The 27,448-nt window shown below is 42.1% G+C and overlaps 1 long non-coding RNA gene across 1 annotated transcript in view; it reads right to left on the bottom strand.

Annotated features, from left to right (window-relative positions):
- Positions 1-466: 466 nt before the first annotated feature.
- The window catches only part of LOC133387988 (uncharacterized), a 54,341-nt gene continuing 27,359 nt past the window's right edge, over positions 467-27,448 (bottom strand). Inside the window, exons 3-4 of the long non-coding RNA XR_009763612.1 lie at positions 27,314-27,384; positions 467-580 (exon numbers count right to left, since the gene is read on the bottom strand). This is a non-coding gene — a long non-coding RNA (uncharacterized LOC133387988). The remainder of the gene's footprint in view (positions 581-27,313; positions 27,385-27,448) is intronic.

Here is a 27,448-nt window from a genome sequence, read left to right on the forward strand (position 1 = left end):
CAAAATTTAAAAAAAATTAGCACAACTTCATTATATTTTCCAGCTCATGATCCATAACGTCATTTGTGCACAATTCTTTTTTCAGAATAAAGATATTATGGAAATAATATTGACACCTCATATTCATGGTACTGTTATAAAGTCACATTAATTATGTGTACATAGATGTGGTCCTCCAGTGCACGATATGGTTCTTGTATGGCCCACAGAGCTGAAGAAGTTACCTGACCCTACTCTCAAGCCATGTTCATGTGAAGAAGTGATGGACAGAGGAATAAAGTTTATTTATTTATTTATTAAATTTATATCCCCGCCCTTCCCCCAGCAGGAGCCCAGGGCGGAAAACAAACACACTAAAAACACTCTAAAAAATCATTAAAACAGATTTTAAAATTTATTAAAAACAAAAAATCTTTAAAATCATATTTTTTAAAAGAAGCTTTAAAACATATTTAAAAGTCAAGATAGTATTAGGAGTTTCCTTGCTTCTATGCATTAGAGGATATTAGACTTGCCTGTATTCATTCCGATCTCAGATGAGCTAATTCATTGGATCTGATCCACTCAAACCACAGGGTACCTGCAGAATACATGAGGGTAACCTTCATTATTCCACATGTAAGATCAGTGAAATTTCATTATGCAGTTTTCTTCCTCATCTATGTATATGATCACTTAGAAACCTTTGCGGATGTGAAGCCAACCAGCGTCTTCATTTTTCCTAACATAAAGATGCTGTTAACTCTCAAAACAGTTGGGCTGCACACAGATTTATTGTGTATCCTTTAATGAAGAGACTTAAGTTATGCTGTTTAATGAGAAAAGCTTATCTATACAGTTGTAAATGCAAAAAGGATCTGAATATCCTCTCACCTAATTAAGTTAAGGCAAGGCAATTAAAATAGACTATACCAGATGTAAAATCTGTGTTGAAATAGATTTTATGTTTTTTGCTTACAGCTAACTGTATGGATTCCTGGATCTTGTCACCAAACAGCACTTAATTAGATAGGTATGATTGTGGTCTATAGTGATTTACAGTTGGTACTCTGCATTCTTCAAAATGTCTCTCTGTGAGATATGGATTGTTCATCCCTACTACAGTGACCAACACCAGTACTATGCAGGAGTGCTATCTTGTGACCTTGAAGCAGCTACTGTATCCTTAAAAATTCTTGAAGACCTTGTAGAAAACGGGTCCAGTTGTCAGTATGCTGTAGCATTTGTACTGTGGAACTGGATGGACAGCAGAAGGCCATAGCAGAGGCTGACAACCTGGTGCTGGGAAGGAATGGGGTGCTGGACGTGCAGAAGTAAGAAGCTTATGCAAAGCACCCTTGGTTACCAGCACATAATAAGATGTAAGATGAATCTGTCCAAATTGTGACAAAAAATTGTCAACAAATATAGAAAACTAAACAATGGCCCACAGACTGGAAGCGTTCAATATACATTGCTTCGGCAGCACATATACTAAAATATACATCCCAATTCCAAAGAAAGGGGATCCCAGGGAATGCAGTAATTATTGAAGTATTGCCTTAATATCCCATGCAAGTAAAGTAATGCTCCAGATTCTACAACAAAGGCTCTTACCATATATGGAGTGACAAATGCCAGATGTCCAAGCTGGATTCAGAAAGGGAAGAGGTACCAGAGATCATATTGCAAACATACATAGGATAATGGAACGGACCAAAGAATTTCAGAAGAAAGTCACCCTGGGCTTTATAGATTACAGCAAAGCCTTTGATTGTGTAGATCCCAAAAAGCTATGGAATGCTTTAAAAGAAATGGGGGTGCCACAGCATCTGTTTGTCCTGATGCGCAACCTATACTCTGGACAAGAGGCTACTGTAAGGACAGAATATGGAGAAACCCATTGGTTCCCAATAGGAAAGGATGTGAAAATGATGTGTGTTCCCAATTAAACATTAGGGAACTAATTCATAAGTTCGCCAATGAATGAAAATTCATAAGTTCACAAACATGAAAGCATGTAAGGCTACATTTGTGTAACTATGTATCTTTGCATAAAGGCAATACAAAAAGGTCATTTTCTTTTTACTTTATAATTCACACAAAACATTTTCCTACTCCATAACGATTTTCTTATTTGTCCTTATTTGCCTTGTTACATTTTTTATAACATTTGAATTGAAAAATGAACCAAAACAATTATAAAAGGTAAGGGTGCCGATTTATAATTTGCAGAGGGGTGCTGAACATGCCAGCACCGGCCCTGGTCATGGCTTCCCCCAAAGAATCCTAGGAAGTGTCATTTGTGAAGGGTGCTGAGAGTAGTTGGGTGACCCCTCTTCCCCTCACAGAGCCATAATTCCCAGAGTGGTTTAACAGTTGATCCCTCTTCCCAGAGAACCCAGAAAAAAAAATCCTTTTAAATTTTAATATCCAAATTGAACACTCAGCAAATATGAAATATTCATTAATATTTGTTTCAATTCTATTTCAAATATACATATTTGGATGGTAGAATTCCAGGGTTTTTTTGTATCTGTATTTGCCTAGTACTCACTGACTTTTTTGAAATGCTGAACATTATAGCACGGGAGTTGCATTGATTTGACACACTTGAAAATACAGATGTTGATTGTTCTAAATATGAAAGAATATGAGTTTCCAAAAGGTTAGCTCCCCCATGTAACATCAAGTGTTAATCTGCATATGGATTTGCATGTGTGAAGAAGCCATCACCTATACCCAGAAAATCTATATATCATGATGTCACACCTAATACACCACTCTTTAACAGAGTCAGGTCACACATTCCTTAGCCAGTCGTCAAATGTAATCAAGTAATGTGCATCCATGTGTGGATCCTAATTTTCTATTGTACTGTTGCTTTCTCATGTAGAGTAAAATGTATTTTCATCTGACCAACATGAGAAGCGTTATTAATGTCACATTTCATACAAAAGAAAAATGGACTTGAAGCAAACATCTGAAAAAATAAGTATACTCGTGATCCCTAAAAGGATTATTCCAAAAGAATCACATTAACGTTAGTGGTTTGACACAACTGCAGCCCTAAATCCCATTTTTGAAAATAACTTAAAAATTTAGACCTCACAGAGTTTCATGAATGTAATGCTTCTAAACACTAACAGTTCTGGAAAATGAGGCTTGCAATCCATTCCTTTCAGGATCCCCACTGGTACAAGTACTTGAAGCCTAAGCCACTTTAGGAAATTTTAACTCTTCAAAACAGGAGTAGGCCTGAAAAGCCTCAGCAACTAGTCTCCTTTTTAAGCAACGAGAGTAGTATCATTATGTCTGAGACTGAGTTGTGTAGGCAATCTGAAGGCAACATTAAACTCTGCTGGAGTAGGGGTATTATGTGATACTGTTATCTTTGTTTCTATAGAAACTCTCTAAAATGTCAACTATTTTTAGCTTTGTAGTTGGAGAAGGCAGAGGATTGCCTATAAGGGGTTGGAAATAAAAGTTTTGCAACTTGCCACATTTCAACTGTCTGATTAGCGTCTCACGTATTGTGTGGCTCTCCCAAAGTTCTGTTGAGCACATGAAGAAACGCATCGGGTTTAATACCCAATAGGTCCAGACTGTCCTGATTTGCTTGGGACTATTTTCTGATACACTTTGCTGCCTGAGGACAAGCTGTCCCCCATTCCACATACGGGAGTTGATCAGACTAGCCGAGGAACGTTCTTTCAGCACTGGTAATGGGACAATATTCTCCACCATACCAAAGGGCAACAGGATAGCTGATGTAGGGCACAGGACAAGCTGTGTGATACACATAGCTTTCTCCTTCTCCTTGTTGACTGCTGCCAGTACCTGTTGCCTGAGGAAGCTACCTCACCCCGCCTAACGGTAGTGCTGCTCCCAAGATGGTCCTTGTTTTGCCTTTGGGGGAGATACTGTTAAAGAAAACTGCACATACATCCTCAATGTGCATTATTTTCCTTGCAGAACACCCCTCTAACTGCCTATCCAGACAGGCAGTGTTGCCAAATATTGTTTTTGAATTGCAATCATTCTGTAATAAGTACAGCCATACCCACTGTGAGATTAAACAATCCATTGAACTCATTCTGCAGTACCTTGTCCAATAGTTACCACTGGTGGTGGCAGCAGCAGCTGCTAGCCCGCAGGGGCATTCCAGGATGTGGGACTCAAGATGTTCCTGCCTTCTAGATAGGGCGCCAGAAGCACCATTTCTCATCCCATGCCACAGCACTACTTTAACAGCCTTTAACCGGTGGCTGCCTGTGAGAGCACTGCCCTTTAGATGGCTTTTTGGATTAGTTATTTTTTATTTTATTAGAAAATTTCTTAATCACTTTACATTCCAAGAATCTCAAAGCGATGTAGCAAAAAAAAAAAAATCAAATACAATAAAACATGATTTCAAAACATCATTCGAAGTACCGTGCAAAAGAATAACAAAACCATATACAAAACTACAAATCAATACCAAAAAAGAAAAGAAAAACAATACACAATACAACATATTAAAATCAGATGCAGCACAAAAGAATCTCAAGAACACTATGCAAACTAGGGATCAAATGCAATACAAAGATACCAAAACAGTATATACCCAAGAGAACTGTGTCGCCCTGGGCTCCTACTGGGAGGAAGGGTGGGATATCAATCAATCAATCAATCAATCATTAAAAAACAGAACAATAAGTTAATCTCAAAATGGTATACAAGATAACAATCAAGTCTAGTACAAAATATTAATAGTCAAACACAACCTTTTAAAATAACATCACAGTATCAAATCCATACACTTCCAAAATCCCAACTAATCACTTTGCACAACACAAGCAGCTGACCAGATAACAACTTGGACAGCCTTGGGATTGTGAACATTTGCGGTAGGGCTGGGGTGTTTCAGGGTTGTTGTTTTTTTAAAAAAGTATGATATATTTACCAAATCATTTGCCTTTCATTTGGCCTCTTTTATCCCCAAACCGGCCCATTGCCTTGGACTGTGAGACCTTTTGGGATGGGTCTATTTGCATGTAGAAAAATTGCTCAAGGCCAGTCTGAGACCAGAGGCAAGAGCAGAACATGAAATAACATAAATAAAATGAATGATTTTTATTTAATTTTTAAAGGAAGCTGCTGAGCTTACACCCTGCTTTAGAATCCAGCATCAGACAGAGTATCACAAAGCAGATGAATGCAAGTATTCATAGAGACTCTTCACACAATGTAAAACCTGGATTATGCAGGCTTCTAAATTGCATGGGCAGCCTCCATGAGCAGAAGAGGCTCCCCGCTCCAGAACTTCAGCCTCTAACTCATGAGGGGCTGGCAAGAAGGGGGAAAGTGATGCACTGAAGGGAGCGGGGCTTGTCAGCATGCTCCAGCTCTCCATTGCATGATGATGAGCAAAGACCGTAGCTCAGTGGTAGAGCATCTGCCTTGCATGAGGAATGTCCCAGGCTCAGTCCCTGGTGTCTCCAGGAAGGACTGATGAATGCCTTTGTCTGAAACCCTGGAGAGCAGCTGCCAGCCAGAGTAGACAATGCCAAGCCAGATGAGCCAATAAAGCAGCTCCCTACTCTCCTAACAGTAAACACTATGCCTGAAGAGGGCTATATATTGTGTCTGATTCAGAGGGCTCTGCTGTTAGAGATGCAGTGATTTAGGTACGGGAGCTTACCTACTCTCTCCTTGTCGTGACTGCTAAAGTAATTTAACCTTTTAAAAGAATTCTTTTGCATTCATCCGTACAATTGTGAACGGGTCAGAAGGACTTGATGAGAGCTCCTTAGCTCCTGTTCCAATCTATACACTCATGGAAAAGTAGTTAGATTCAAAAAGGATTAATTAGCCAAAAGTATTTGGTGGCACCAGCCCTCTCCTTCCCCAGTGAAGTCAAACTGCAGGCTTACAAATGAAGTCCTTGCTGCACATGGTGATTGAAAGCAGGGTAGATTTCGGGGAGGGGATATCCAATATACCCAAAAGGAGAAGGGAAATTGACTAAAGAGCACAGTGCAAAACTGCAATACGTAGAGGTTGCCACCAAAGGCAGGAATGGTGTCTCTTTTCTGCCTCTTCCTTTAGATTATGCACAGTAAAGAAAAACACACCAAGTGACGTCATTGCATTCCAAACTTCTCCAGCCCCATTCCCTGCCATTGGCCACTGTGGTCAGGGAGAGATTTGGAAAGCAATGTGATTACATCACACATTTTGTTTCTTGCAGAGCTGGCCCTACCATGAGGCAGAGTGAGGCAGCGGCTTGAGGCAGCAAATGCTGAAGGGTGGGGACTGGGTAGAGTGGTGTATACCATGTGGCCTGCCTGGTATACCCTAAGCTAACCAGCTGCCCTCAGGGGCAGTAGAAGATGGTGTCCCACTGCACCTTATGTTTAAAGCACTATGGTGGCCACTTTAACAGTCATAGTTTCCCCCCCAAATCCTGGGTACTGTAGATTGTTAAGGGTGCTGAAAATTATTAGGAGACCTCAACTCTTCTCACACAGTTACAATTCCCAGAGTTCCCTAGGAAAAGATATTGATTGTTAAACCACTCTGAGAACTGTAGTCCTGTCAGAAGAATAGAGGTCTCCTAACAACTCTTAGAACACTTAACAAACTATAGATTCCAGGATTCTTTGGGGGAATGGGGGAGGTTGCCATCTTGTCCTTTGCCTCAGGAAGCAAAATGCATTGGGCTGAATCAGGTTTCCTGATGCACTGCCGGGGGAGGGAAGATTTGCATGTGGGGCTTCAGCTTTTGCGTGCCTTCTGTCATCTAGCTCCATCCACTTACAGGAACTGACTAGGATCTCAAACAGTTAGGCATGGGAACATCTCAAATCTCTTCATGATCAATGTCCTGGAGGAGCCTTTCAAAAAGATCTCAACTAGTGCCTCTTTTTCCTTCTAGTATTTATGTGAACTATAAATCAGTTCTCAGCTGCCGGAAATGTTTTGAACTCTACATTTGTCTGACAGGTTTATCCACCTTACAGATTCACATTGTCTATGCTGGGGTAGCCTCAGTGGTGCCCTTTGGATGTTGCTGCACTTCAAATCCCATCAGCCCCAACCTACATGGCCAATGGCCAGGGATGATGGGATTTGTAATCCAACAATATATAGCTATCCTTAGTCTAACTGCCTGCTCGCCCTTGCAGCAACTCTCCAGGGTTTCAGATACTGTGGAGTCTATCCTAGCCCTGCCTGCAGATGCCGGTGATTGATCCTGGAACCCTTGGCACACAAAGCATGTGCTCTACCACAGAGCTATGGCCCTTCCCCAGGGCAATGCTGTGAGCGTGGGGGTTTAAAGATGCTATTCAATTTCCCCTAGTGTAAATACTGTAAGCTATTATGGAGAAAAGGAAGACTTTGTTTCTGTGCTTCTTATCCAAGAGACCCTACTCTTACAGCTGGTCATTGGAAGTGAGGTGAGGCAAAGCATTGAACTCAATGATAATATCAGGCATGCTCAGTAAGAACCAACTGTCAGTGTTCTAAAAGCCAGACTCACAGCTGCTGCACTTGCCTAATCAGGGGGCCACACCCACACCACACCTTTATTTAACTTCAGACAGTCATGGCTTTCCCCAAAGAATCCTGGGAAGTGCAGTTTGTGAAGGGTGCTGAGAGGAGATTCCTATTCCCCTGACAGAGCTCCATTAGCATCATTGTACAGGAGTAAATCCCACTGAACTCAAAAGCATGCAAATGATCAAACCTGCCATCCCCTGCTCCTCCCTCCTATCCTCTCCCTCTTGCCCCTTCCCCTTCCTATCCCCTCCTTTCCCCTCCTCCTCCTCCCCCTCCATCCTTCCCTTCCTCCCCCCCATGGTCAGTTTTACCTGTCCTAGAACTATGACCTGGAAGACCAGGATTCGAATCCCCATGCTGCCATGAAGCTCACTGGGGCCAGTCACTGCCTCTCAGCCTAGGATGAAGGCAATGTTAAACCACCTCTGAATACCTCTTACCATGAAAACCCTATTCATAGGGTCGCCATAAATTGGAATTGACTTGAAGGCAGTCCATTTCATTTTCAAGTATGATTGCACAGGAGTAAATCAAACCTGCCCTCCGCTCCTCCTCCCTCCCATCACTTCCCTTTTGCCCCTTCCTTCCCCCTTCCTTCATTCCCTCCTCTCCCCTTCCAATCCCCTCCTACAACCTCCCTCTCCTTCTACTCCCCTCTCCCCTTCCTCTTTCCCTCTACTCTCCCCTCCCCATCCTCCTCCCCCATGATCAGTTTTACCTATCCTAACCATGATTGCATGGGAGTAAATCCCATTGAACTCAATAAGCATGCAAATTATCAGACCTGCATTTCCCCTCCTTCCCCTCTCCTCTCCCTTCCTCTGTTCCTCCCCTCCCCTCTTCCTCCTCCCCTGCCCACTCCAGGCCTCCCTCCCCCATGGTCAATTTTACCTATCCTAAGCATGATTGCATGGGAGTAAATCCCACTGAACTCAGTAAACATGCAAACGATCAAATTTGCCCTCCTCCTTCTCCTGCTGCCTGCCCCCATCCCCTCCACATTTCTTGTGGTCAGTTTCACCTATCCTAAGCATGATTGCAGGGTAGTAAATCCCACTGAACTCAATAAACATGCAAATGATCCATCCATTCTCAGCAAACTTGCAGAGGATTCCATTTCTTACCTCAGATTAAAAAGCAGAGAAATTCACTAATAGGTAAAAAACCTTGTGGTTTAAGAATGTACCTATGTTACAAAATGTTACATTTGTTACAAATATTACAAAGAATTTTGTAATGTTACAAAATTCTTCCAAGCTACACAGGAAGTGGATTGGACTGTGAAAGACCAATCCAAATTGTGTTTGCATTTTGACAAATTTGTAGGGCAGTACAATATCTCAGAGAGGAGGTCAGGTCTCCTGCTCCCCTGGTGCATCCACTATAGCTGCCCAATTTCCCTGCTTTTTAAAGTTTGATAGAAATATATGTTGGTAAATTCTTAAACCACAAGGGTTTTTTGCCTAGTAGTGAATCTATGCATAGGGCTTTAGAATGTGTACACATTTTCTGTGAGGATAGACCAGCCTTTCCCAACCAGAGTGCCTCCAGATGTTGCTGGACTACAATTCCCATCTTTCCTGACCATTAGCAATGCTGGCTGAGGCTGATGGGAGTTGTAGTCCAACAACATCTGGAGGCACACTGGTTGGGAAAGGCTGGGAGAGACTGAGAAGCTGGGTTGGTCTCCTGCAGTTCCATTGGTCTCATGAGTCACATCACAACTCCTGAACCAGTAGATGCAGTAATGGCCATCTGCATGGTGATTATTATTAAGTATAGCAGAGAACAGCTCTCTCTTCTGCCAATGTCAGTGATGGAAGAAAAGAAAGTGAAAGCGGTTGGCTCAGAGCCACCACTTTGATATTCCCCAGCAACTTATTTTGTCGAACACACTTAAACTCCCTCTCCAACAGTAGGAAGCCTGCCCAAACCTTCTAACTGATTGACTCCTACTGAGCTATTGTGATTTATGCACATTAAAGCACTGGATTTCACAGGATAGGAGATATAAAATGTGTACCATGTTGTGGCAGAGAGGCTGTCATGGTTGTTGCCAGGTACAATCATCTACTCTTGAGCTTCATCATGACTACTATCATTCCCCGCCCACCTTCTTGCAACATGAACAAACATAGATGGATTTTAAACCAGGAAGGGAGGAAGGTAACTCTATCAAGCTCCCTCCTGCGAGGATTCTAGCATTCACCTGTTTAAAGAAAGATCTGCATGGGAGAAGCTGCCCTGTTCTTCTGGCCTAGATGTTGTCACCAGCTCTGCTCCTGGATCTGATGGGGGGGGGAGTGCTTCATGGGAGGGATTTCTCTTTATCAGATCCACCACCACCATCTTCTGTAACTTTAAGAATTTTAACTTTTTAAGTATTTGTGCGTGAGATTGCTTTTTCATCCTCCCTCCCATTCCTTTTTCCTTCTGTGTCATGGCTTTTTAGATTGTGAGCCTACAGGCAGGAACTTATTTAAAATGGATTTTGCTAAGCTACTTCTAGAAACTTTTCGGCTAATATGTGGAGTACCCATGCTATGAATAAATAATTATTAGTTATTATGCCAGTCCAAGAAAATAATAATCCGAGGAAGACATGTCAGGGTGGGGGTGGGGAAAGAGAAAGAGACTCACGCATAGAATGAGTTTCCTGAAAGTTGATTTTCAGTGGTAATGCTAGAAGCTATGAATAAGGCCTTTAAATAGTAGGATATAAGGATATTGTCTAATGAAAGGCTTTCCCAAATTATAATGGCCTGCAACAGGAGCACATATGGTCCTTCCAATGAGACCTTTCTTTCATATTGTGAGGTGACTGAAATAAGAATCTGTTTTTTAAAAAGTGTTTGTGATTAACTGAGGAGACTTATCAGGGCATTGGGAATGATGGGAAGACCTCAAACTCAGTATGATGCTAGGACATGACTGTTTCTGCATTGCAAACTTAGATCAAGTTTGAATCTTTTTGACAATCATGACACATGCTTGCTGCAGATCCCGGGAACTTCACAACAGGAAGATGCTAAGACTTTTGTAAAAGAGATTATAATAATAATAATAATAATAAATTTAATTTCTGTGTTGCCTATCTGGCCAATGGCCACTCTAGGTGACGTACAAAATCGTTAAAACACAATATGATAAAATACAGTAATACAATATAAAAACAGTATAAAAGCAATACAGCTGGAACAACAATATTAAAACAGGGCAGGCGGCATTTCAGTCATAGCAATTAACCCTCCCCGGAGATCCCGAAGGCCTGTTGAAAGAGCCAGGTCTTTAAGGCTTTCCGAAATACATTTAGGGAAGAGGCGTGCCGGAGATCTTGTGGGAGGGAGTTCCAGAGGGTGGGGGCTGCCACTGAGAATGCCCTCTCTCTAGTACCCGCCAATCTAGCTGTTTTTGGCGGTGGGATTGAGAGAAGGCCCTGTGTGGCCGATCTTGTCGGGCGGCATAATTGGTGGCGTTGAAGGCACTCCGTCAGATAAACTGGGCCGAAACCGTTTAGGGATTTAAAGGTTAATACCAACACCTTGAATTGGGCTCGGAAAACAACTGGAAGCCAGTGTAGATCGAACAACACTGGTGTGATGTGATCCTGGTGGTGACTGTTCGTAAGTAGTCGAGCCGCCGCATTTTGTATAAGTTGTAATTTCCGGACCGTTTTCAAGGGTAACCCCATGTAGAGCGCATTACAGTAATCCAAACGAGAGGTGACCAGGGCGTGTACTACCAGTGGAAGCTGATGAACAGGAAGGTAGGGTTGCAGCCTTCGTATGAGGTGTAGTTGATACCAGGCTGCCCGGCTCACTGCCGAAATCTGAGCCTCCATGGACAGCCTGGAATTAAGTACAACCCCAAGGCTGCGGACCTGGTCCTTCAGGGGTAGACTCACCCCATTGAACTTCAAGTCAACATCTCCCAACCTCCTTTTGTCCCCCACGAGCAGCACCTCGGTCTTATCTGGGTTTAGCTTCAGCTTGTTCCTTCCCATCCATCCACTCACGGATTCCAAGCACTTGGACAAGGTCTCCACAGCCAACTCTGGCGAAGATTTAAACGAGAGATAGAGCTGAGTGTCATCTGCATATTGGTGACACTGCAGCCCAAATCTCCTAATGATTGTCCCCAGCGGCTTCATATAAATGTTAAATAGCATGGGAGAGAGGATAAAACCCTGTGGCACACCACAATTGAGAGGCCAAGGGTCTGAAACCTCCTCCCCCAATGCTACCTGTTGGTACCTGTCGGCGAGAAAGGAACGGAACCACTGTAATACAGTGCCTCCAATTCCCAATCCCTCCAGGCAAAGTAAAAGGATACTGTGGTCGACAGTATCAAAAGCCGCTGAGAGATCGAGGAGGACAAGAAAGGTGAATTCTCCCCTATCTAATGCCCTCCTCAAATCATCTACCAGAGCGACCAAGGCTGTTTCAGTTCCGTGAGCAGTCCTGAAACCCGATTGGTATGGATCCAAGTAATCCATTTCATCCAAGTGTGCTGACAACTGGTTGGCCACCACTCGCTCAATGACCTTGCCCAGAAATGGTAGGTTCGAAATTGGGCGGAAGTTATTGAAAACTTGGGGATCCAAGGAGGGCTTCTTTAGGATGGGCTTTACAATTGCCTCCTTGAAGGCTGATGGCATCACACCCTCTTTCAAGGATGCGTTTACCACCGCCTTGATCCCCTCGCCCAATTTCTCTCTGCAGCTCATAAGGAGCCACGATGGGCAAGGATCAGTAAGGCAAGTGGTAGGCTTCACAGACGAAAGCACCTTGTCCACTTCCTCAGAAGGGAGAAGCTGAAACCGATCCCAACTTACCGGCGTGCAACTGGCCAACTCTGGTTCATCCACTGTATCCACGGCGCACGGGATCGAGCTCCGTAAGTGTTCGATTTTATCAGCGAAGTGCTTTGCTAATAAGTCACAGGAGGCCTTTGACTGTTCCAAGGGTTCCTGAGCAACTGGACCGACCAGGCTTCGGACCACCTGGAACAGCCTCCTGGGACAGCACTCCGCTGGTCAGGTTAACACTCCCCTCCCTAAAGAACTACAAACCCCAGGGCAGGGAAGAAGGAATGACTTCTTACATTACCAGTGTAATGTAATCTAGTCCACATGTAACGTGGATATACTCGAAGGAATCTTGCAATGTAACGGGATAGATATGAGTGAAAACGGACTGCTGAAATTCTACGCTATATTTGTGGGTGGCAAAATGGAGGCAGGCAGCATCCTTGGAGTGAGTGTCAATTCTTCAACAGTCTGAAAAAAATTTTGTGAGAAGAATCTCTTAGGAAAATTTATCTTGAGAAATTTCACCTCAGTTAACGCTGAATGAAAAGTAATTTTTAACACATACTGGTGGATGAAAGGCACACTAGGCTATGAGAGGAGAACTGGGAAAAGTAGGGGCCCAAGCCCGTCATTCCCACCGATAATCTGAGAGTCAGATGCACTCTTAAAATTCTCCACCCTATCCATGGGTGGCAAAACTGGAGGAGGGATTTTACCAGATATTCTTGGGGTGTGTGTGTAAAATGCTTCTTCAGTTGGTAAGAAGCCCCTAAAAATAAAATTCTCAGATAATAATGGCTCAGCTTTAGGAATGGAAAGTACTGTCCGTTTTGCATCTCTCACTTTCCCTTTTTTCCATTCTTAAATTCAGTTCTCCACATTTCTGTAGCAATTTGCGGGTGTTTTTTTAAAAAAAAAAAACCATGAAAATTCTCTAGTATGTTAGTGTGAATTTCTCCTAACAACATTGTGGCAAGCAGTTTCTCATCCTATAATGCATTTTTGTATGTTATTTTCACTTATATATTCATTTTTATGTGCACTTTCCCCTAATATGTATATTTTGTAAACACTGGTTGGCGAACTGCATTGCAAAATTCAAATAAGTGTGACTTTTGAAGGATGGACATGTCTTGGTTTTCATCTTGTTTCAGAAAGTGCAAATTTTAGAGATTCAGCTTGGATGTTTTTAGATTTTCAATGTCTAGGTATTATATGCCTATGTTGTACGTCGCCCAGAGTGGCTGGACAGCCAGCCAGATGGGCAACTAATAAATTCTATAAATAAATAAATAAATGAGAACTGAATCGAATTTCTTGCCCATTCCTGCTCAGCTCTAATGGGAGCTGTGAGGTTCCAGCTTGGCAAGGTTGTGCCCCTGACGCCCCACCTGTGTAGCAACTGCCTGGGGAAGACACCATCTATTCCAAGGGTCAGGGGATAACTGCAGCCCCCCAAGTCTCTCTAAGTGGCCCTTGGGACTCTCACCTCCCTAGCCACATCTCTCCTTGGGCCACCCCTGCTTCTCACCCTCCTTGAGTGGTTTTTGAATGTGTCTTTCAAATCTGGCAGTGCCTGGATAGAGGATAGAGAGGGGTGTGCGGATGTGTGCAGAAACTCACCTACCACACAAAAGAAAAAATTGCATTGCTTGCTCTAATCACTTTTGTCTCTGGCCCTACCCACAACTGACATGTGGCCTTCATAAGATTGCCAAGTAGGGAATGTGGCCCTCTGGCTGAAAAGACCACCCCTGCCCTATTCTTAACAGTTCATTACATATAGATATAATCCGCTTCTTGAAGCAATGCATCAACTATAAAATAAGCCCAGTACAGTTCTATGAGAGGAACAAACTTGACTCCTGATATAGGACACATAATTGTGGAAGCGTTTTCCCTTCTGTGCAGTTCCATTTGGTGGATAATAAAACAAGGGATTGTGTTGAACTAAGTCCTGCTCATGATAGACCCATTGAAATTAATGGACACTAGTTAGTCATGTCCATTAATTTCAATAGGTCTTCTCTGGGTATGGCTAACATTGGCTACAATCCAAGGACTTTAATCATCATCATCACCACCACTGCCACATTGGGGTGGCCTTATGGAAGATGTTTTCTAAAGTGTCTGTTATGCTTTCTGAAAGTTTATCTGCCCAAACTCCAACAGATAAAAAGAAAAATGCAAAGTTGGATTTTCTTTGATATGATTACCCACACTGACAAGGAATCACCTCATAACTGAGTAAGGGCAACAAGTAAGATTGAGTTAGTAGGGAGATGCAATCTGTTTGGCTGGTCCTGCCACCTGCTTTGGATGCAGAAAGGCAGATGGGGTGTGGTGGGACAAGAAAATTTCCTTGGCACTCCTCTGTGTCTTTTGTCATTGCTGTCTTCCCATAAATTGGATTAATTCCATTTTTCAGTTTGCATCCCAAGCATTGCTGCAATCTGACAGATAGAATTTGAATGTCATCATCTGTGATGAAAGATAAACTAGTAAGCTTTGGAAGACTGGCGGCAATACATCACAGCTCCAAGAAAGAAGCACTGAGTTGCTGCTGCTGCTGCTGCTGCTGCAATATTGGTTCATGTCAGGCTTCTTTGTGTTTTCATTTACTGACTCATTACTGGAGATGGAGCTGAACGCTATGAAAATATTTAGTCTTATTAGGGCATGACTTTAAAAGATGTGAGACTAAGGCTGCAAGCCTGTGACTGTTTATTTGAGAGTAAGTCACATTGAACTCAGTGGGACTTACTGAATAAGTATATATAGGATTTGGGCCCTGAACTGTACTGAGAACCAAATATTTCTTCAGTATAATTCTTTACATCTATAGAAGAGAGGAAGATAAATTTATAGAAGAGAGAAAGATATATGCTTTCCCCCATGCAGTCCATTAGCTTCAAGCCCTTCCTGAACAGTTTTTGATGGCTGGTGGCTATTAGCTAGTGAACAAATCCTGTCTTCATGGATGGGGGAATAAAGAAAACAAGGCAGTTGAAATATAGCCAGCAGAGACATAAGACAATGTTTGCAACTAGCTGGCAAAAAAATGTGTAAAAACAATGAGTAAGGGGCTTCATGGGTATATTGGTTATTTGGGAACTAAACTTTGCTTTGACACATTATCTGGGGGTTCACGTTCAACCCATATAGTTGTTGTAAATAAAAAGATAAACATATGAACCCTGTACTTCTCTAGCACTCACAAGAAAACTGACCCTGCAAAATGTTTTTCCTCTGGAGTTTCCTAATTAAATGGTAGTGGTGATGCAAGCAATTAAATATCCATGCAAACATTTCCCAGTTTTTCTACCAGAGAATTTTAATAACTGAAGAGACTAGGGGCTGAGTTCAGGGCCTTAGACATGCAGTGTACATGATTTGCTCTTGAGTAAAGACCCTTGCTCAAGTATCTGTGCTTCTAGCTAGTCTTCAAAAAGCTGGCACCAATGGGAGCTTTCTTACCAATGCAACTAAAAGGTGTGATGGCCCCAATATGGATTGGAACTATAGTGGGGGGGAGTGGAGGGCAAAAGGTTAGTGCCTCCTTCTCCCACCAGGGACTCCAACTAACTACTCTTGCACCCATCTACTCTTGAAAAACCATTTACATAATATTGTGATGGAGCTCATATTTAGTCAGTGGGACTGCAAAAACTATGGGCTGTTTCTTGATAAAGACCACACCTAGAAGTCCTCCCTGATGTAAATGAGCAGCAAATTTCATCTGGGAAGCTCAGGAAGATCCAATCACTATTTTGCTAGAATAATTCCCCTCTATTGTCAGGAAACACTGTTGTCCAGCACAAGGACTTCCTCTCCCTCTCTTCTCCCCATGTGCCCCACACTCCCCAAATCTGTTCCCTGCTGGATCAGACCCTCCAGAGCAGATTTGGGTGTGTGTGTGTATGCGAGGACCGTGGGGAGAAGAGCGGGAGAGGAAGTCCCACTGAGCAGGCAGAAATCCTTCTGCCAACTCTATGAGTATGTTAGATCTGAATTTAAACCAGTTTGTTTGTATCTGTATCAGTCTGGTTAAACTGAATTATATTCCAGCAGAGCAGTTTAATTGATGAATTCAAGAACACTCTTTGAATAAGCCTAGATGGGGAAACTCTTAAAATTTGAACCTATGGCAAATATAATTTCTCCTTATACATCACCTCTGTTCCATAAGTGCATTAATCTGTGAGCCATTATCACTTCTGTAAATTCCATTTGTGAATCTATACATCTTTGGCTGATAAGACGATGCATGCTGAAATAATAACGCTGGAATCTTTCTGCTCAAAAAGGTAGTTGTTGAACTGCATGTGAAATATGTAACCACTTTAGCTGTTCTGTCAAAGCAGTAACAATTTCTGACTGAGCTGCAATGGTAGAATTTATCAAAGTGTCAGCTGCGGCAAGAGGTTTCCAGTTGCCCAAATTCTATATAAATGTTAAACAGGAAGAATGCAGTTGGCATGCTAAACATGTGGCCAAATTCTGGAGGAATTGACCTAGAAGAGCGAATGTGGTATAGTGTATGGGATCAAGAACATTGGCCAGAAAGACTTGAGTTCAAATCCTTGTTCAGCCATTAGACTGACTTGCATCCATCATTTTCTGCAACTCTATCACATCCGTAACAGAGATCTTGTGCAAAATGGCCACATCTGCCACTCTTCTCTACTTTTTGCTGAATAAAACAGCAATAATTCGCATCTGAAGAAGGGAGGAAAGAAGAAAGGGCAATGGCCAGAACAGCAATGAAAGAATGAGCTTTAGGGAAAAGAGATCTACAACACTGCATTAAGAACCTAAGGAAAGGGCTCAGAAAAGGTTCAGAAAGGGGCAACCAGAATGATTGTGGGGATGGAGCAACACCCTTATGAGGAAAGGTTGCAGCCTTTGGGGCTTTTGAGTTTAGACAAAAGGTGAGTCAGAGGCAACTTGATAGAAGTGTATAAAATTATGCATGGAGCGAGAAAAGTTTTTCTTCCTCTCTCATAACACTAGAATTCATGGGCATCCAATGAAGCTGGGTGTTGGAAGATTCAGGACAGACAAAAGAAAATACTTCGTCATGCAGCACAAAGTTAAACGATGGAATTTGCTCCCACAAGACGTAGTGATGGCCTAGTGGTGTCACTAGGGTTGGTGTCACCCAGTGCGGTAACTCATGGTGTCACCCCCATGGACCTTCTCCCGTACCAGACCAAACAGAATCCTTAGTAATGTTTTTGTACTAATGTTACTCATAAATTATAATTCCCGTATATCACTGAATGTAATGGCAATAGTAGTGACATAAACAACTAGCAAAATTAAAATTACACCTTTAAATTACAATATCATATGCACAGCCTAAATGTATTTACATTTACATAGTTTCATGTGGTTAAAGTGAAAATTCGGTAAGAAAACAATAGAATTCGAAGTAAAAAAGTTTAAGAACTACATCAAAATTATGTTCATTTTAACATTAAACTTTATCGTTACATGAGTTACATTAATGGATTAGGTTTGCATAACCAATAACAGCCCAAATAATGTAGAAGTTGTAGACAAATGCATATGGAAATATACTCATAAATGAAATAATACAAAAAAAAATAAACAGGAACAAATACACAAGCATTTCAGCACTTAGTGAACATCTCGACTAAATCAGAACTTTCCTTTCCTGGCCTTCTAAGCTGCGAACTTGTGAATCACTTCATCGAAATGAATGCCTTTCGCCAACTCACTTTCAATTGATAATATCGCAAGATCGGAAAGCCTTGACTGTCCCATGGTAGATCGCAAATAAGTTTATAAGTTTATAAGTTTCAGCTTTGAAAAGCTCCTCTCACATGAAGCCACAGACACACAAATCGTCAGAAATAATTTTAGGCTTAGTGAAAGGGTTGGGAGAGATTCTACGAAGTCCCATTCAGCTATGAATGTCAAAACGTCTAATATTGCCCAGTCTTTGGCTTCTTCCAGATCAATCTCTGCTGCTTTCAGGTGCCTTCTCAGCCTTGGTATTTCTATCAAAAGCGCACTCTCGGATACCTCATCATAGAAAGTGGTCAGTTTTGGAATGGACACCTTTAACTCTTCTTCAGTGGCAGATATGAGACTCTTCGCTTGAACAGCCTCAAACATGGCTGCTACTTCCTTGATGGCTCTTGATCTGATCTGGAGTTCAGAATGAAAGCAATCAATGCACTCAAGCATTGCCCTCTTATTTTCTTCTTGCAGAGTGAGTCCAGCATCGTTTGCTCCCCTGCCATCCTCTTCTTGAACCTGGCTCTTCTCTCTACTGCAATTCCATATTCGTCTGATTTTAAAAGTGCCTGTTCAATTGCATGCTCCACTAGGTGACTGCGCTCCTTGTGCAAAAAAAGTCTTAGCACCTTTGTCACCACCTTGTTGAGAGTTAAGCCCTTAGTCTGCAGGTACTGCTGTGTAAGATTAACTTCTTGAAGTACATCACACCAGAAGTACAGGTAGCACAGAAAAGTGAAATCACAGACAGCAGGCAAAAGACCTTGTGCTGCACTTCTTGTGTCCAAATTTTCATGTGGATCACAAAGAGCTTCAATCGCCGCCACAAACTTATCAAACTTTTCTTTAACTGGCTTAACTGCAGCATGATGAGCACTCCAGCATGTTGTTGATAGCCTTTTCACTGACACTCCAGTATGGTCAATTAACACATCCCATTGATGGGTGGAAGCAGCAAAGAAAGAAAACATTGTCTCAAGAGTTGCACGATGCATTTTCAGCACAAGAGTGCTGACCGCACAAGTTAAGCGAATGGTCCACACATCCATTAAAAATAGCTTTCTTGTTCTTTCCATTAAGAATGGCTTGTACACCTCCATGGATTCCAGCCATAGTGGCAGCATTATCGTAACCTTGAGCACGGCACATCATTATGTCCAGTCCATCACTTTCCAGATTTTTAAGAATGTCAGAACTGAGGTCAGCAGCTTTTTTCCCCTTTAAAGGGAAAAATCCTAGAAATACTTCTTTCACTTCAACTTTCCTATTGTTGATTTTTACATATCTGATCACTTTGGACATCTGGTCAGTATGTGATATGTCAGGTGTGCTGTCGAACATGATCCCAAAGTACTTTGCAGTCTTTATGTTCATGACAAGCATCTCTTTCACATGATTTGCCAGGACACTTATAAACTCATTCTGAGTTTTTGGTGCAAGATAAGAGACTGATACTTTAAGTTTACATGTGCTCCGCTTTAATCTCATTAGGTGCTCTTTCAGCACTGGATCATATTTTGAAAGCATCTCAACCAACTCAAGAAAGTTCCCTTTATTCAATGAAGATTCATCTTCCTTGTGGCCATGGAAGGCCAGATTCTGCTTGGCAAGAAACAATGTGATATCAAGCAATCTGTGCAAGATGTCCCTCCACTTTTTCTTCTCCATTTCCATCAAAGCAATAGTTCTGGCGTCAACGGTTTTGTGCAGCCTAAGTCCTGCTGCCAATGTTTTCCACTTTTCAAGGCAATGTAGGTGCTCTTCGGATGTCTCATGGCTATGTACTTTCAGGCTCAGTTTCCACCACATCTGAAACCCAGTCACAAATTTGGATGTCATATCTGTAGCACTAACGGCAAACAGTCGGCAGCAAAAAAACAGTATAAATTCTCACTGACGAATGAGTAAACCATCCATGACCGCAGAATTTTCTCACCATTTGGCATCATCTTGTAAAACCACTCTTTTGAAAACTGGCACACATCTCCCTTTGCTTTTGCATCTTGCCTTGCCGCAACACTGAAAGGCCCATCTTTGTTCTGGAAAGAAGCACTTCCACTTTTGATGATTTCAACCCGAAAATGATCTGGAAATGGTATCTCCCAGAAAGAAACATCACATAATTTTTTCAATCTTTCTCCTTAATGTCACTCATCTCATTTACAGTATCATGGCTAGAGTCATTTTCAGCACTCTCTTCTGCTTCAAATTCTGCCATTTCCACCTCTTGCTCTTCTGCAGAATGCATGCTAGCATCAGAAGAATCAGCTTTTTCAATTGGAGACTGACGAGCAGTGTCTTTTGATGAACCCTGGCCATCATCCGGTCTTTTGACATATTGAAGCATGGATCCAGCTAGTGTTTTGAGTGATTTATTTCTTGCCTCTTTTGCTTTCCTTTGCTGGCATCCACTTGGCCTCATTGATTTATGCACTCCATGTGGCATGATAGAATATCCCTGCACAATAAAAAGGGTTGTTGGAAAGACTCCATACACACACACACACACACACATACACACACACACACACACACTTGTAAAAATACACCCCACATAATAGTTTATTGTCAAACCAGTTGGTCATTGCAGAACTGCCTAATTGTTTTAAAAGTAGGATCGGAGAGGGAGGGAAAAATTTACAACACAAACACAATTCTTTGTTATGTTTACTCAGAAGTCCCATTAATTTACAGCACAATCCTAACCATGTCTACTCAAAAGTAAGTCCTAATGAATTCAATGGGGTTTACTCCAGGTACATGGGATCAACATTCCTTTACTCCCAGAAAAGCAAGTATTGGATTAAAGCTTTCATATTGGAAAGGTTTTCAAAGCACTGCCCTCTCCAACAGCCCAGGGTCTGACTGCTACACACAAGAGAAAAAAAACTTTAACCCATATTCTTACTTACTCAAACTGAAGACCTCAAAACCACCATTTTGACATAATGAAGCCTAAGCACTGCCTGGGTCAACAAATCACAAGCCTGGCTCCCCTTATTGGCTACAATCCTGAAAGGGCAGGATTAGAGGCCAGAGCATGGGAAAGTTATTTTTTGGAACTATAACTCCCATCAGCCCAATCCAGTGGCCATGCTGGCTGGGGCTGATGGGAGCTATAGTTTAAAAAAGTAACTTTTCCAAGCTCTGGCTAAAAGCTGCTATACAGATCGGTTAAAAAACAGATTAAAAAGTTGCGGGGGGGTGACATTTTGGTGTATATATTGGGAACCAGACGACCTAGAAACTTAGTTTTTTTTAAAAAAAATGAAGCTTAGAGTCTGGAGATTAAGGTAAGTTAGCTGGAGACCTGGAGGGGACCCCCAAAACAAGAAACTCCAGCCAAAAATCGGACACTTGGTAACCCCTACTCCATCTTTGCACCCCCTGATTGACTGCACCCGGACCCCCCCTTGGTATGCCACTGAAGCATGCAGCGGGTGTACAGAGGCAGTGCTTGCCTGGGCTGGAGGTTTGAATCTCCCACTCTTTGGCTGTAGAGTGGTTTTCCCCCCATCCTGCCTGGGAAGCCACTCAGGCATGCAGCCCAAGAGCAGGCAGGGGATTCAAACCTCCCGCCTAAAATTCACAGCTGATGAGTGGGCAGGCCAGGCAGGATGGGGGGAAAAACTGCTCTGCAGCCAAAGAGAGGGAGATTCCCCAAGAGGGAAGTGGCTGGTGAGATGGCCGCTGCAGGGCTGAAGATAGAGAAAAAACCCCACAGCAGCCCTGCTTCTCTATATCGCCAAGCGCGGGGCCCTCCAAAGTGTGGGGCCCAGGGCAACTGCCCCACTTCCCCACTTCCCCACTTCCCGGTTCCTAGGGGCAGCTCTGGGTGTCACCCCCCTCTGATGGTGTCACCCGGTGTGGTCGGCACCCCCCTAGTGACACCACTGTGATGGCCACCAATTTGGATGGTCTTATTTATTTGTTTGTTTGTTTATTAGATTTATACCCCTCTTTTAAAAGAGGGTTAGGCAAATAAGGAGGATAAGGCTGTCACTGTCTACTAGCCATGATGGCTGTGCTCTGCCACCATAATCAGAGGCAGTATGCTCTGTAAACCAGTTGGCAGAAGCTGCAGGAAGGGAGAGTGTTCTTGTGCTCATGTCCTGCTTGTGGGCTTCCCATGGGCATCTGTCTGGCCACTGTGAGAACAGGACAATGGACTAGACGGGCCACTGGCCTGATCCAGCAGACTGTTCTTACATTCTTAACTGGTCTCACAAAACACCCTGCATCCTGTTCACACAGTGGCCAAACAGATGCACACAAGCAGTGCCAAATGGGAAGCCCACAAGCAGGACATGAGCACAGTAGGACTTCCCTCCTCATGTTCCCTAGAAACTGGGTTGCAGAGTTATGCCACATATTGCTTCCCAGGATGCTCCCACCCTCCCATTTACTACTATTTTTTTCTAGTATGCAGAAACATGTTTTAGCTACTTTCTGTAATTGCTATTGGCCAGGAAAAAATTGTACTATACCATATTAGTTGGACACAGCCTACGACCACAGTGCTAACCAGTACTGGATTATGTGAGATGCTGCTTACAGTGTGATGCTGTATAGGATCAATCTGATGGATTAGATCTTGCTCAGTTATGGATTATCAAAAGTTTACAGAACCAGGCTCTTATGTTTACTTTAACAGCTACCCAATTAATTTGATCTGGTCACAATTCGGTTTTGATTAATCCAGACCCAAAACAATCTAAGCATGGATCTAGAAATCCAAATCTTGTACTCCCATTCACTTGTATTTGGAAACCAAAGCACCCATAACTTTTTTGTATTTTTCACATGAGTGCATGAAATTTGGAGACATCATAGCCCCTCAAGAGGGTATTAACTCTGACAAATTTCATACTGTGAAAAAGACAAATAATTGGGTGTTAGAACAAGTTAAACCAGAACTGTCACTAGAAGCTAAAATGATGAAACTGAGGTTATCATACTTTGGACACATCATGAGAAGACATGATTCACTAGAAAAGACAATAATGCTGGGAAAAACAGCAGGGAGTAGAAAAAGAGGAAGGCCAAACAAGACATGGATTGATTCCATAAAGGAAGCCACAGACCTGCTTACAAGATCTGAACAGGGTGGTTCATGACAGATGCTCTTGGAGGTCGCTGATTCATAGGGTCGCCATAAGTTGTAACCAACTTGAAGGCACATAACAACAACAACAAGCTGCGGAGGTTTCTACTAGCCACCTTAAAAATTTGGGTTTTTTTTCTAAACAATTTTTTTTATATATGAAAAACTTCTATACTGATGCATGTAATATTACACTGTATAGGTGCTGCTTGTGAACTGACTGTGTACAATGTACTCACAAGACTTCCACATACACACACACACAACAAAGTGTAATGAAACCACTTGCTGGGAACTGTTATTAAATGTGTTACGGGTTTGAAGGAATTAATGGAATGCCTGGGAGTATGGGTGATGTAAGATGCCAGGTGGGAGGGTGTGTGTAAGTGAGAGTTCTAAGAGAGGTTTGAATAAAAGACAGTTAGTTTTGGCAAGAAGTTTTTGGTTGTTGGGATTTTGAGTGGAAGGAGAGAGTTTGTGTTGTGGGAGTGAGCTGGGTGGGAAAGGGTGTGTTACATATTAGTTAGAGGGGATAGGACAGGTAGGGAAGATAGGGACCATACATCAATATACTATTTAACAACTTGTATTTTAATAAAGTTATTTTGTTCATTTAAATTCCTCCATGTCTGCATGATCATGTGTGCTACCATACCAGGATCCTATTTAACTCCTCTACCTACATCCTGTGGGGCTAATAGGGCACACCAGTGGCCACCTTTTGGGTGGGATAAAAGGTGGAAGGGCTGAAGCTTGTGGTGCAGAGAACATATCTGACCCAGGCTGAGGCAAGTGTCCTGCTGGGTGGGGATTTCCTGAACCAAGCGTGGGGTGTCAGGAGAGATAATCCCTGGTGAAGGGTGGGTTCGTGACACACAATTGTAAATAAAATGCAAACCTAACCTAAAAAACTAGGGTAAAAATGGGGGGGGTAAAAAAAGTAATACTGCCTAAGTAATTAAAATCAAAACACAGAAAACGAATATATTTTTATGTTTGTATAAGGATGGGACTGGGATTGACTGGGAAAGGATGGAAAACACACAGGTATAAGGCTGGGCAGGGTACTGTGAAGGAAACAAAATACAAGCTGAACAAATGCCACCAAACTGTTTCTAAGAGACAGAACTTACAAAAGAGTGAAGGCAGTGTGAGCTTGCTACATTTTAAGACTTCACCATGCCTCCTCCCACCAACCAGTATGATTGGAGACTGCTGGTGAGATTCTAGCCCTGGATTAGAAGCTAGAGCTCTCAGTGCGCAAAGTCCAGCTCCCCTCCTCCTGCTTTCGTCACCCTGGTGTACGCCTTATATAGTGTTGTAATTAACAGTTGCAACATTTTAGAGACAGTCTGTCTGGCTTTAGAGAGGCTGTTTTTTGTTCCAAAGTAGCACAAATTGCTACCAATCAATCTGGGTCCACCCAACCTGCTCTGTAGCAAATTGTAGGTACCTCAAGCCTATGGATATTTGGTACAAATAGGTCTGATTCAGTTTGTGATTCTGACAAATCAGTTGCACAGCCCTATTGTCTACTAGAGATGTCATTTGCAAAGTAACTAAAGCTCAATACATGGCCTACTAGTATTTTCTCCAGTACATAGTAACCAAAGTCAGAAGAAACTTTGTACTGAAGAAATATTTTCCTTATTATTCCCTTTGCTGTACCCCTGCTGAAAATAGCATGTATTTCAGTGGCACTAAGATTGATAGTTTCTTCTGCAGGAGAGTCTCTTGGGCAGACAAAACAGGGAACTTCAACCAGTTTGTGGCTGTGATGACAATGATGAAGAACCTCATCTCACAGGTACTCTTTTAAGTGGAAGTGAGTGAGCAAGCAAATGTCCTGGATAGACTAAGAGTTGATCTTGTAAGCAAATATGGGTTACTCACATGGCGGTCTCACAATGTCAGAGCGCTAGTCGTTAGGTTTGTAGTCAGTTTGCTGAGATTTGGTCAATAAACACTGAGAAGTGAGACCTATAACGAAGTGTTGCCGTGTGGAGTGCTCCTATAAAATTTTCAGCCAGGCAGCCATGTCCTTTCACAGGATACTCCATTCTATTACTTTCCCCCTATTTTTCTATCTCTCCCCCTCTCCCAAATAGTTATTCAGTACTCGGTGGCTGCTGAACATGCTCAGTCTCATTGGGCAGTTTTGTGTTTTCCCCTTAACTTCCACCCCTAAATATTTTTTCTAGTTCTTCAAACCTTGGGTTTCCCCCCAAACCTGCTAATATTTTTTTTTCTTGTGCTTGGGTGGTGCTGTTTTGGCTATGCAGTGATAGGCACTCATTCCCAAATGTCAGAAATAGAAGGAATGATTGTGACTTCTTAAAAATTGGATGGTCCAAATAACAAGGTTCTGGGGGTTCTTGCCTATGTAGTCTTGAGTCTCACAATTAGCTGTACAATTCCACAATAAAATTAGCTGGTTCTTAAAACATTATAATTCTATCACAAACATCGTATTGTTCCAGATTGTTTTATTGCCTGATACTAAAGAGGTTTCAGATTGGGAAGGGGTGAAACAATCAGATTAGGACTGCAAACTTAAACCTATCAAACCAAGTGCAGCCCACCTGCCATATATGGCTGCCAGTCAGAGACGGTATAAACCTGTTATTCCTGCCACACTCTCCCTGCGACTGCAAAATCAAGGAAGCTGTCAAGCATCTGGCAGATCACAATCTGGTGGTAATAGTCCACATTTGACTTGATGGACAAGCTCTTCAGACATGTATCGATTTGTGATTTTGGACAACCAACAGATCCACCCTTTTAGGGCCTATTTCAATTACGATGTCAATTAAAGCTGGAAGTATGGTCTGAAGAACCCAGAGGGATAGCACCACTGTTCAGAAAAAAACAAACTGCTGCACATGCTCAGAACAATCTCAGTTGGCATGGCTCAAAAATAAGCCACTGACACCAATTTGGATGTTGGCACCTGCACTCATTCTACATATTTTTGGCCCTATTAAAGCAGCAAGTGCTACTACACTTAATTGTTATGACTGTTTACTAATATATTTGTACTTGTTAGTTGCCTTAGGTGAGATTCATGCAGACAGGATATAAATATTTTAAAAATTAAAACATGAACATCATCATTATTTCATTTCTATCTTGTAAACTCATAAAAATATATCTATGCAGTGTACAGAATCTCAATGAAAACGTGTGTGTACGTGAGAAATAGGACTGTGGCTCCCCAAGTTCCACAATGTGTATTATATGAGTCCCTGCATGCATGCAGTTGTCTGTGCAAAGGCTTTCTCCAAGCGATCAGGAATCCTGCTTTTTCAGGGGAGAAACTTATATTTGTCATGAGAACAGTTGTTTGAGTTGCCACCAAAATTTCACTTAAATCAAAATTAGAGATCCCTCTGCAGTCAAAGAGGAATTTTGAGGAAAGCCAAAAGAGAAGAGCTTCTATAAGAGTAGTGAAATTCCTCAGGATGGTTCCACGCTCCCAAGGTTTTCACCAGATTTCATTTAAAACAAAATCAGAGGCAAAATCCATTCACTGATTTGATTTCTTACCTGCCCTTCACCATAAAGTCCCAAGATGGGTAACAATAGACTATGCAATTAAAAAAAAGCAAACCCACAAAATGATTACAATTATAAAACACATAAAACTGTTCCAAATTAAGCAGAGCAGTCTAAATTCAACTGCAGCAAAAGAATTGGGTCCCACAAAACAAAATACTTTAACCACCTTAACATCAAAGATCAGAGTAAAGACATCCATCTTCAGCATACAATGCAAGCTATACAATACGTTTATGGGGTGCGAATTCCACAATTTCCTCCTCACTCTGTCCTCCCCCCCCAAAATCTGAGAAATATTGAGGGAGCCCAAATAAATTTTGTTAAATCTGGAGACATTTCTCCAGACTGAAATTAAAAATAACCAGCACTGTTAAGTAAGGAGATTTCAAATGAAAAAATTCTGGAGGTGTTTTCCTGGTAGAAGCATTTCCTTATTAGGTGTCTTCTGCATTTTACTTTGTATACCATGTCTCCATCGATTGGCTTCAGCTGTAATGTGGCCCTCAGTTACATGTGGTAAAGTCATACTGAAATCAGGAGAAGCTACTCACAATGTAATGTTGTCAGCCCTTGATAGCATGCCAGTAAACAGGACATGTTTAGGTCACCCACAGAAGTATAGCTGTTTAAAAAAATTATATAGGTTAGCAGACATTTCTAAAACAGATACATTTTCTCTCTTCTAC

This window comes from Rhineura floridana, chromosome 6 (genome assembly GCF_030035675.1).
Source record: "Rhineura floridana isolate rRhiFlo1 chromosome 6, rRhiFlo1.hap2, whole genome shotgun sequence".
Lineage (NCBI taxonomy): Eukaryota > Metazoa > Chordata > Lepidosauria > Squamata > Rhineuridae > Rhineura > Rhineura floridana.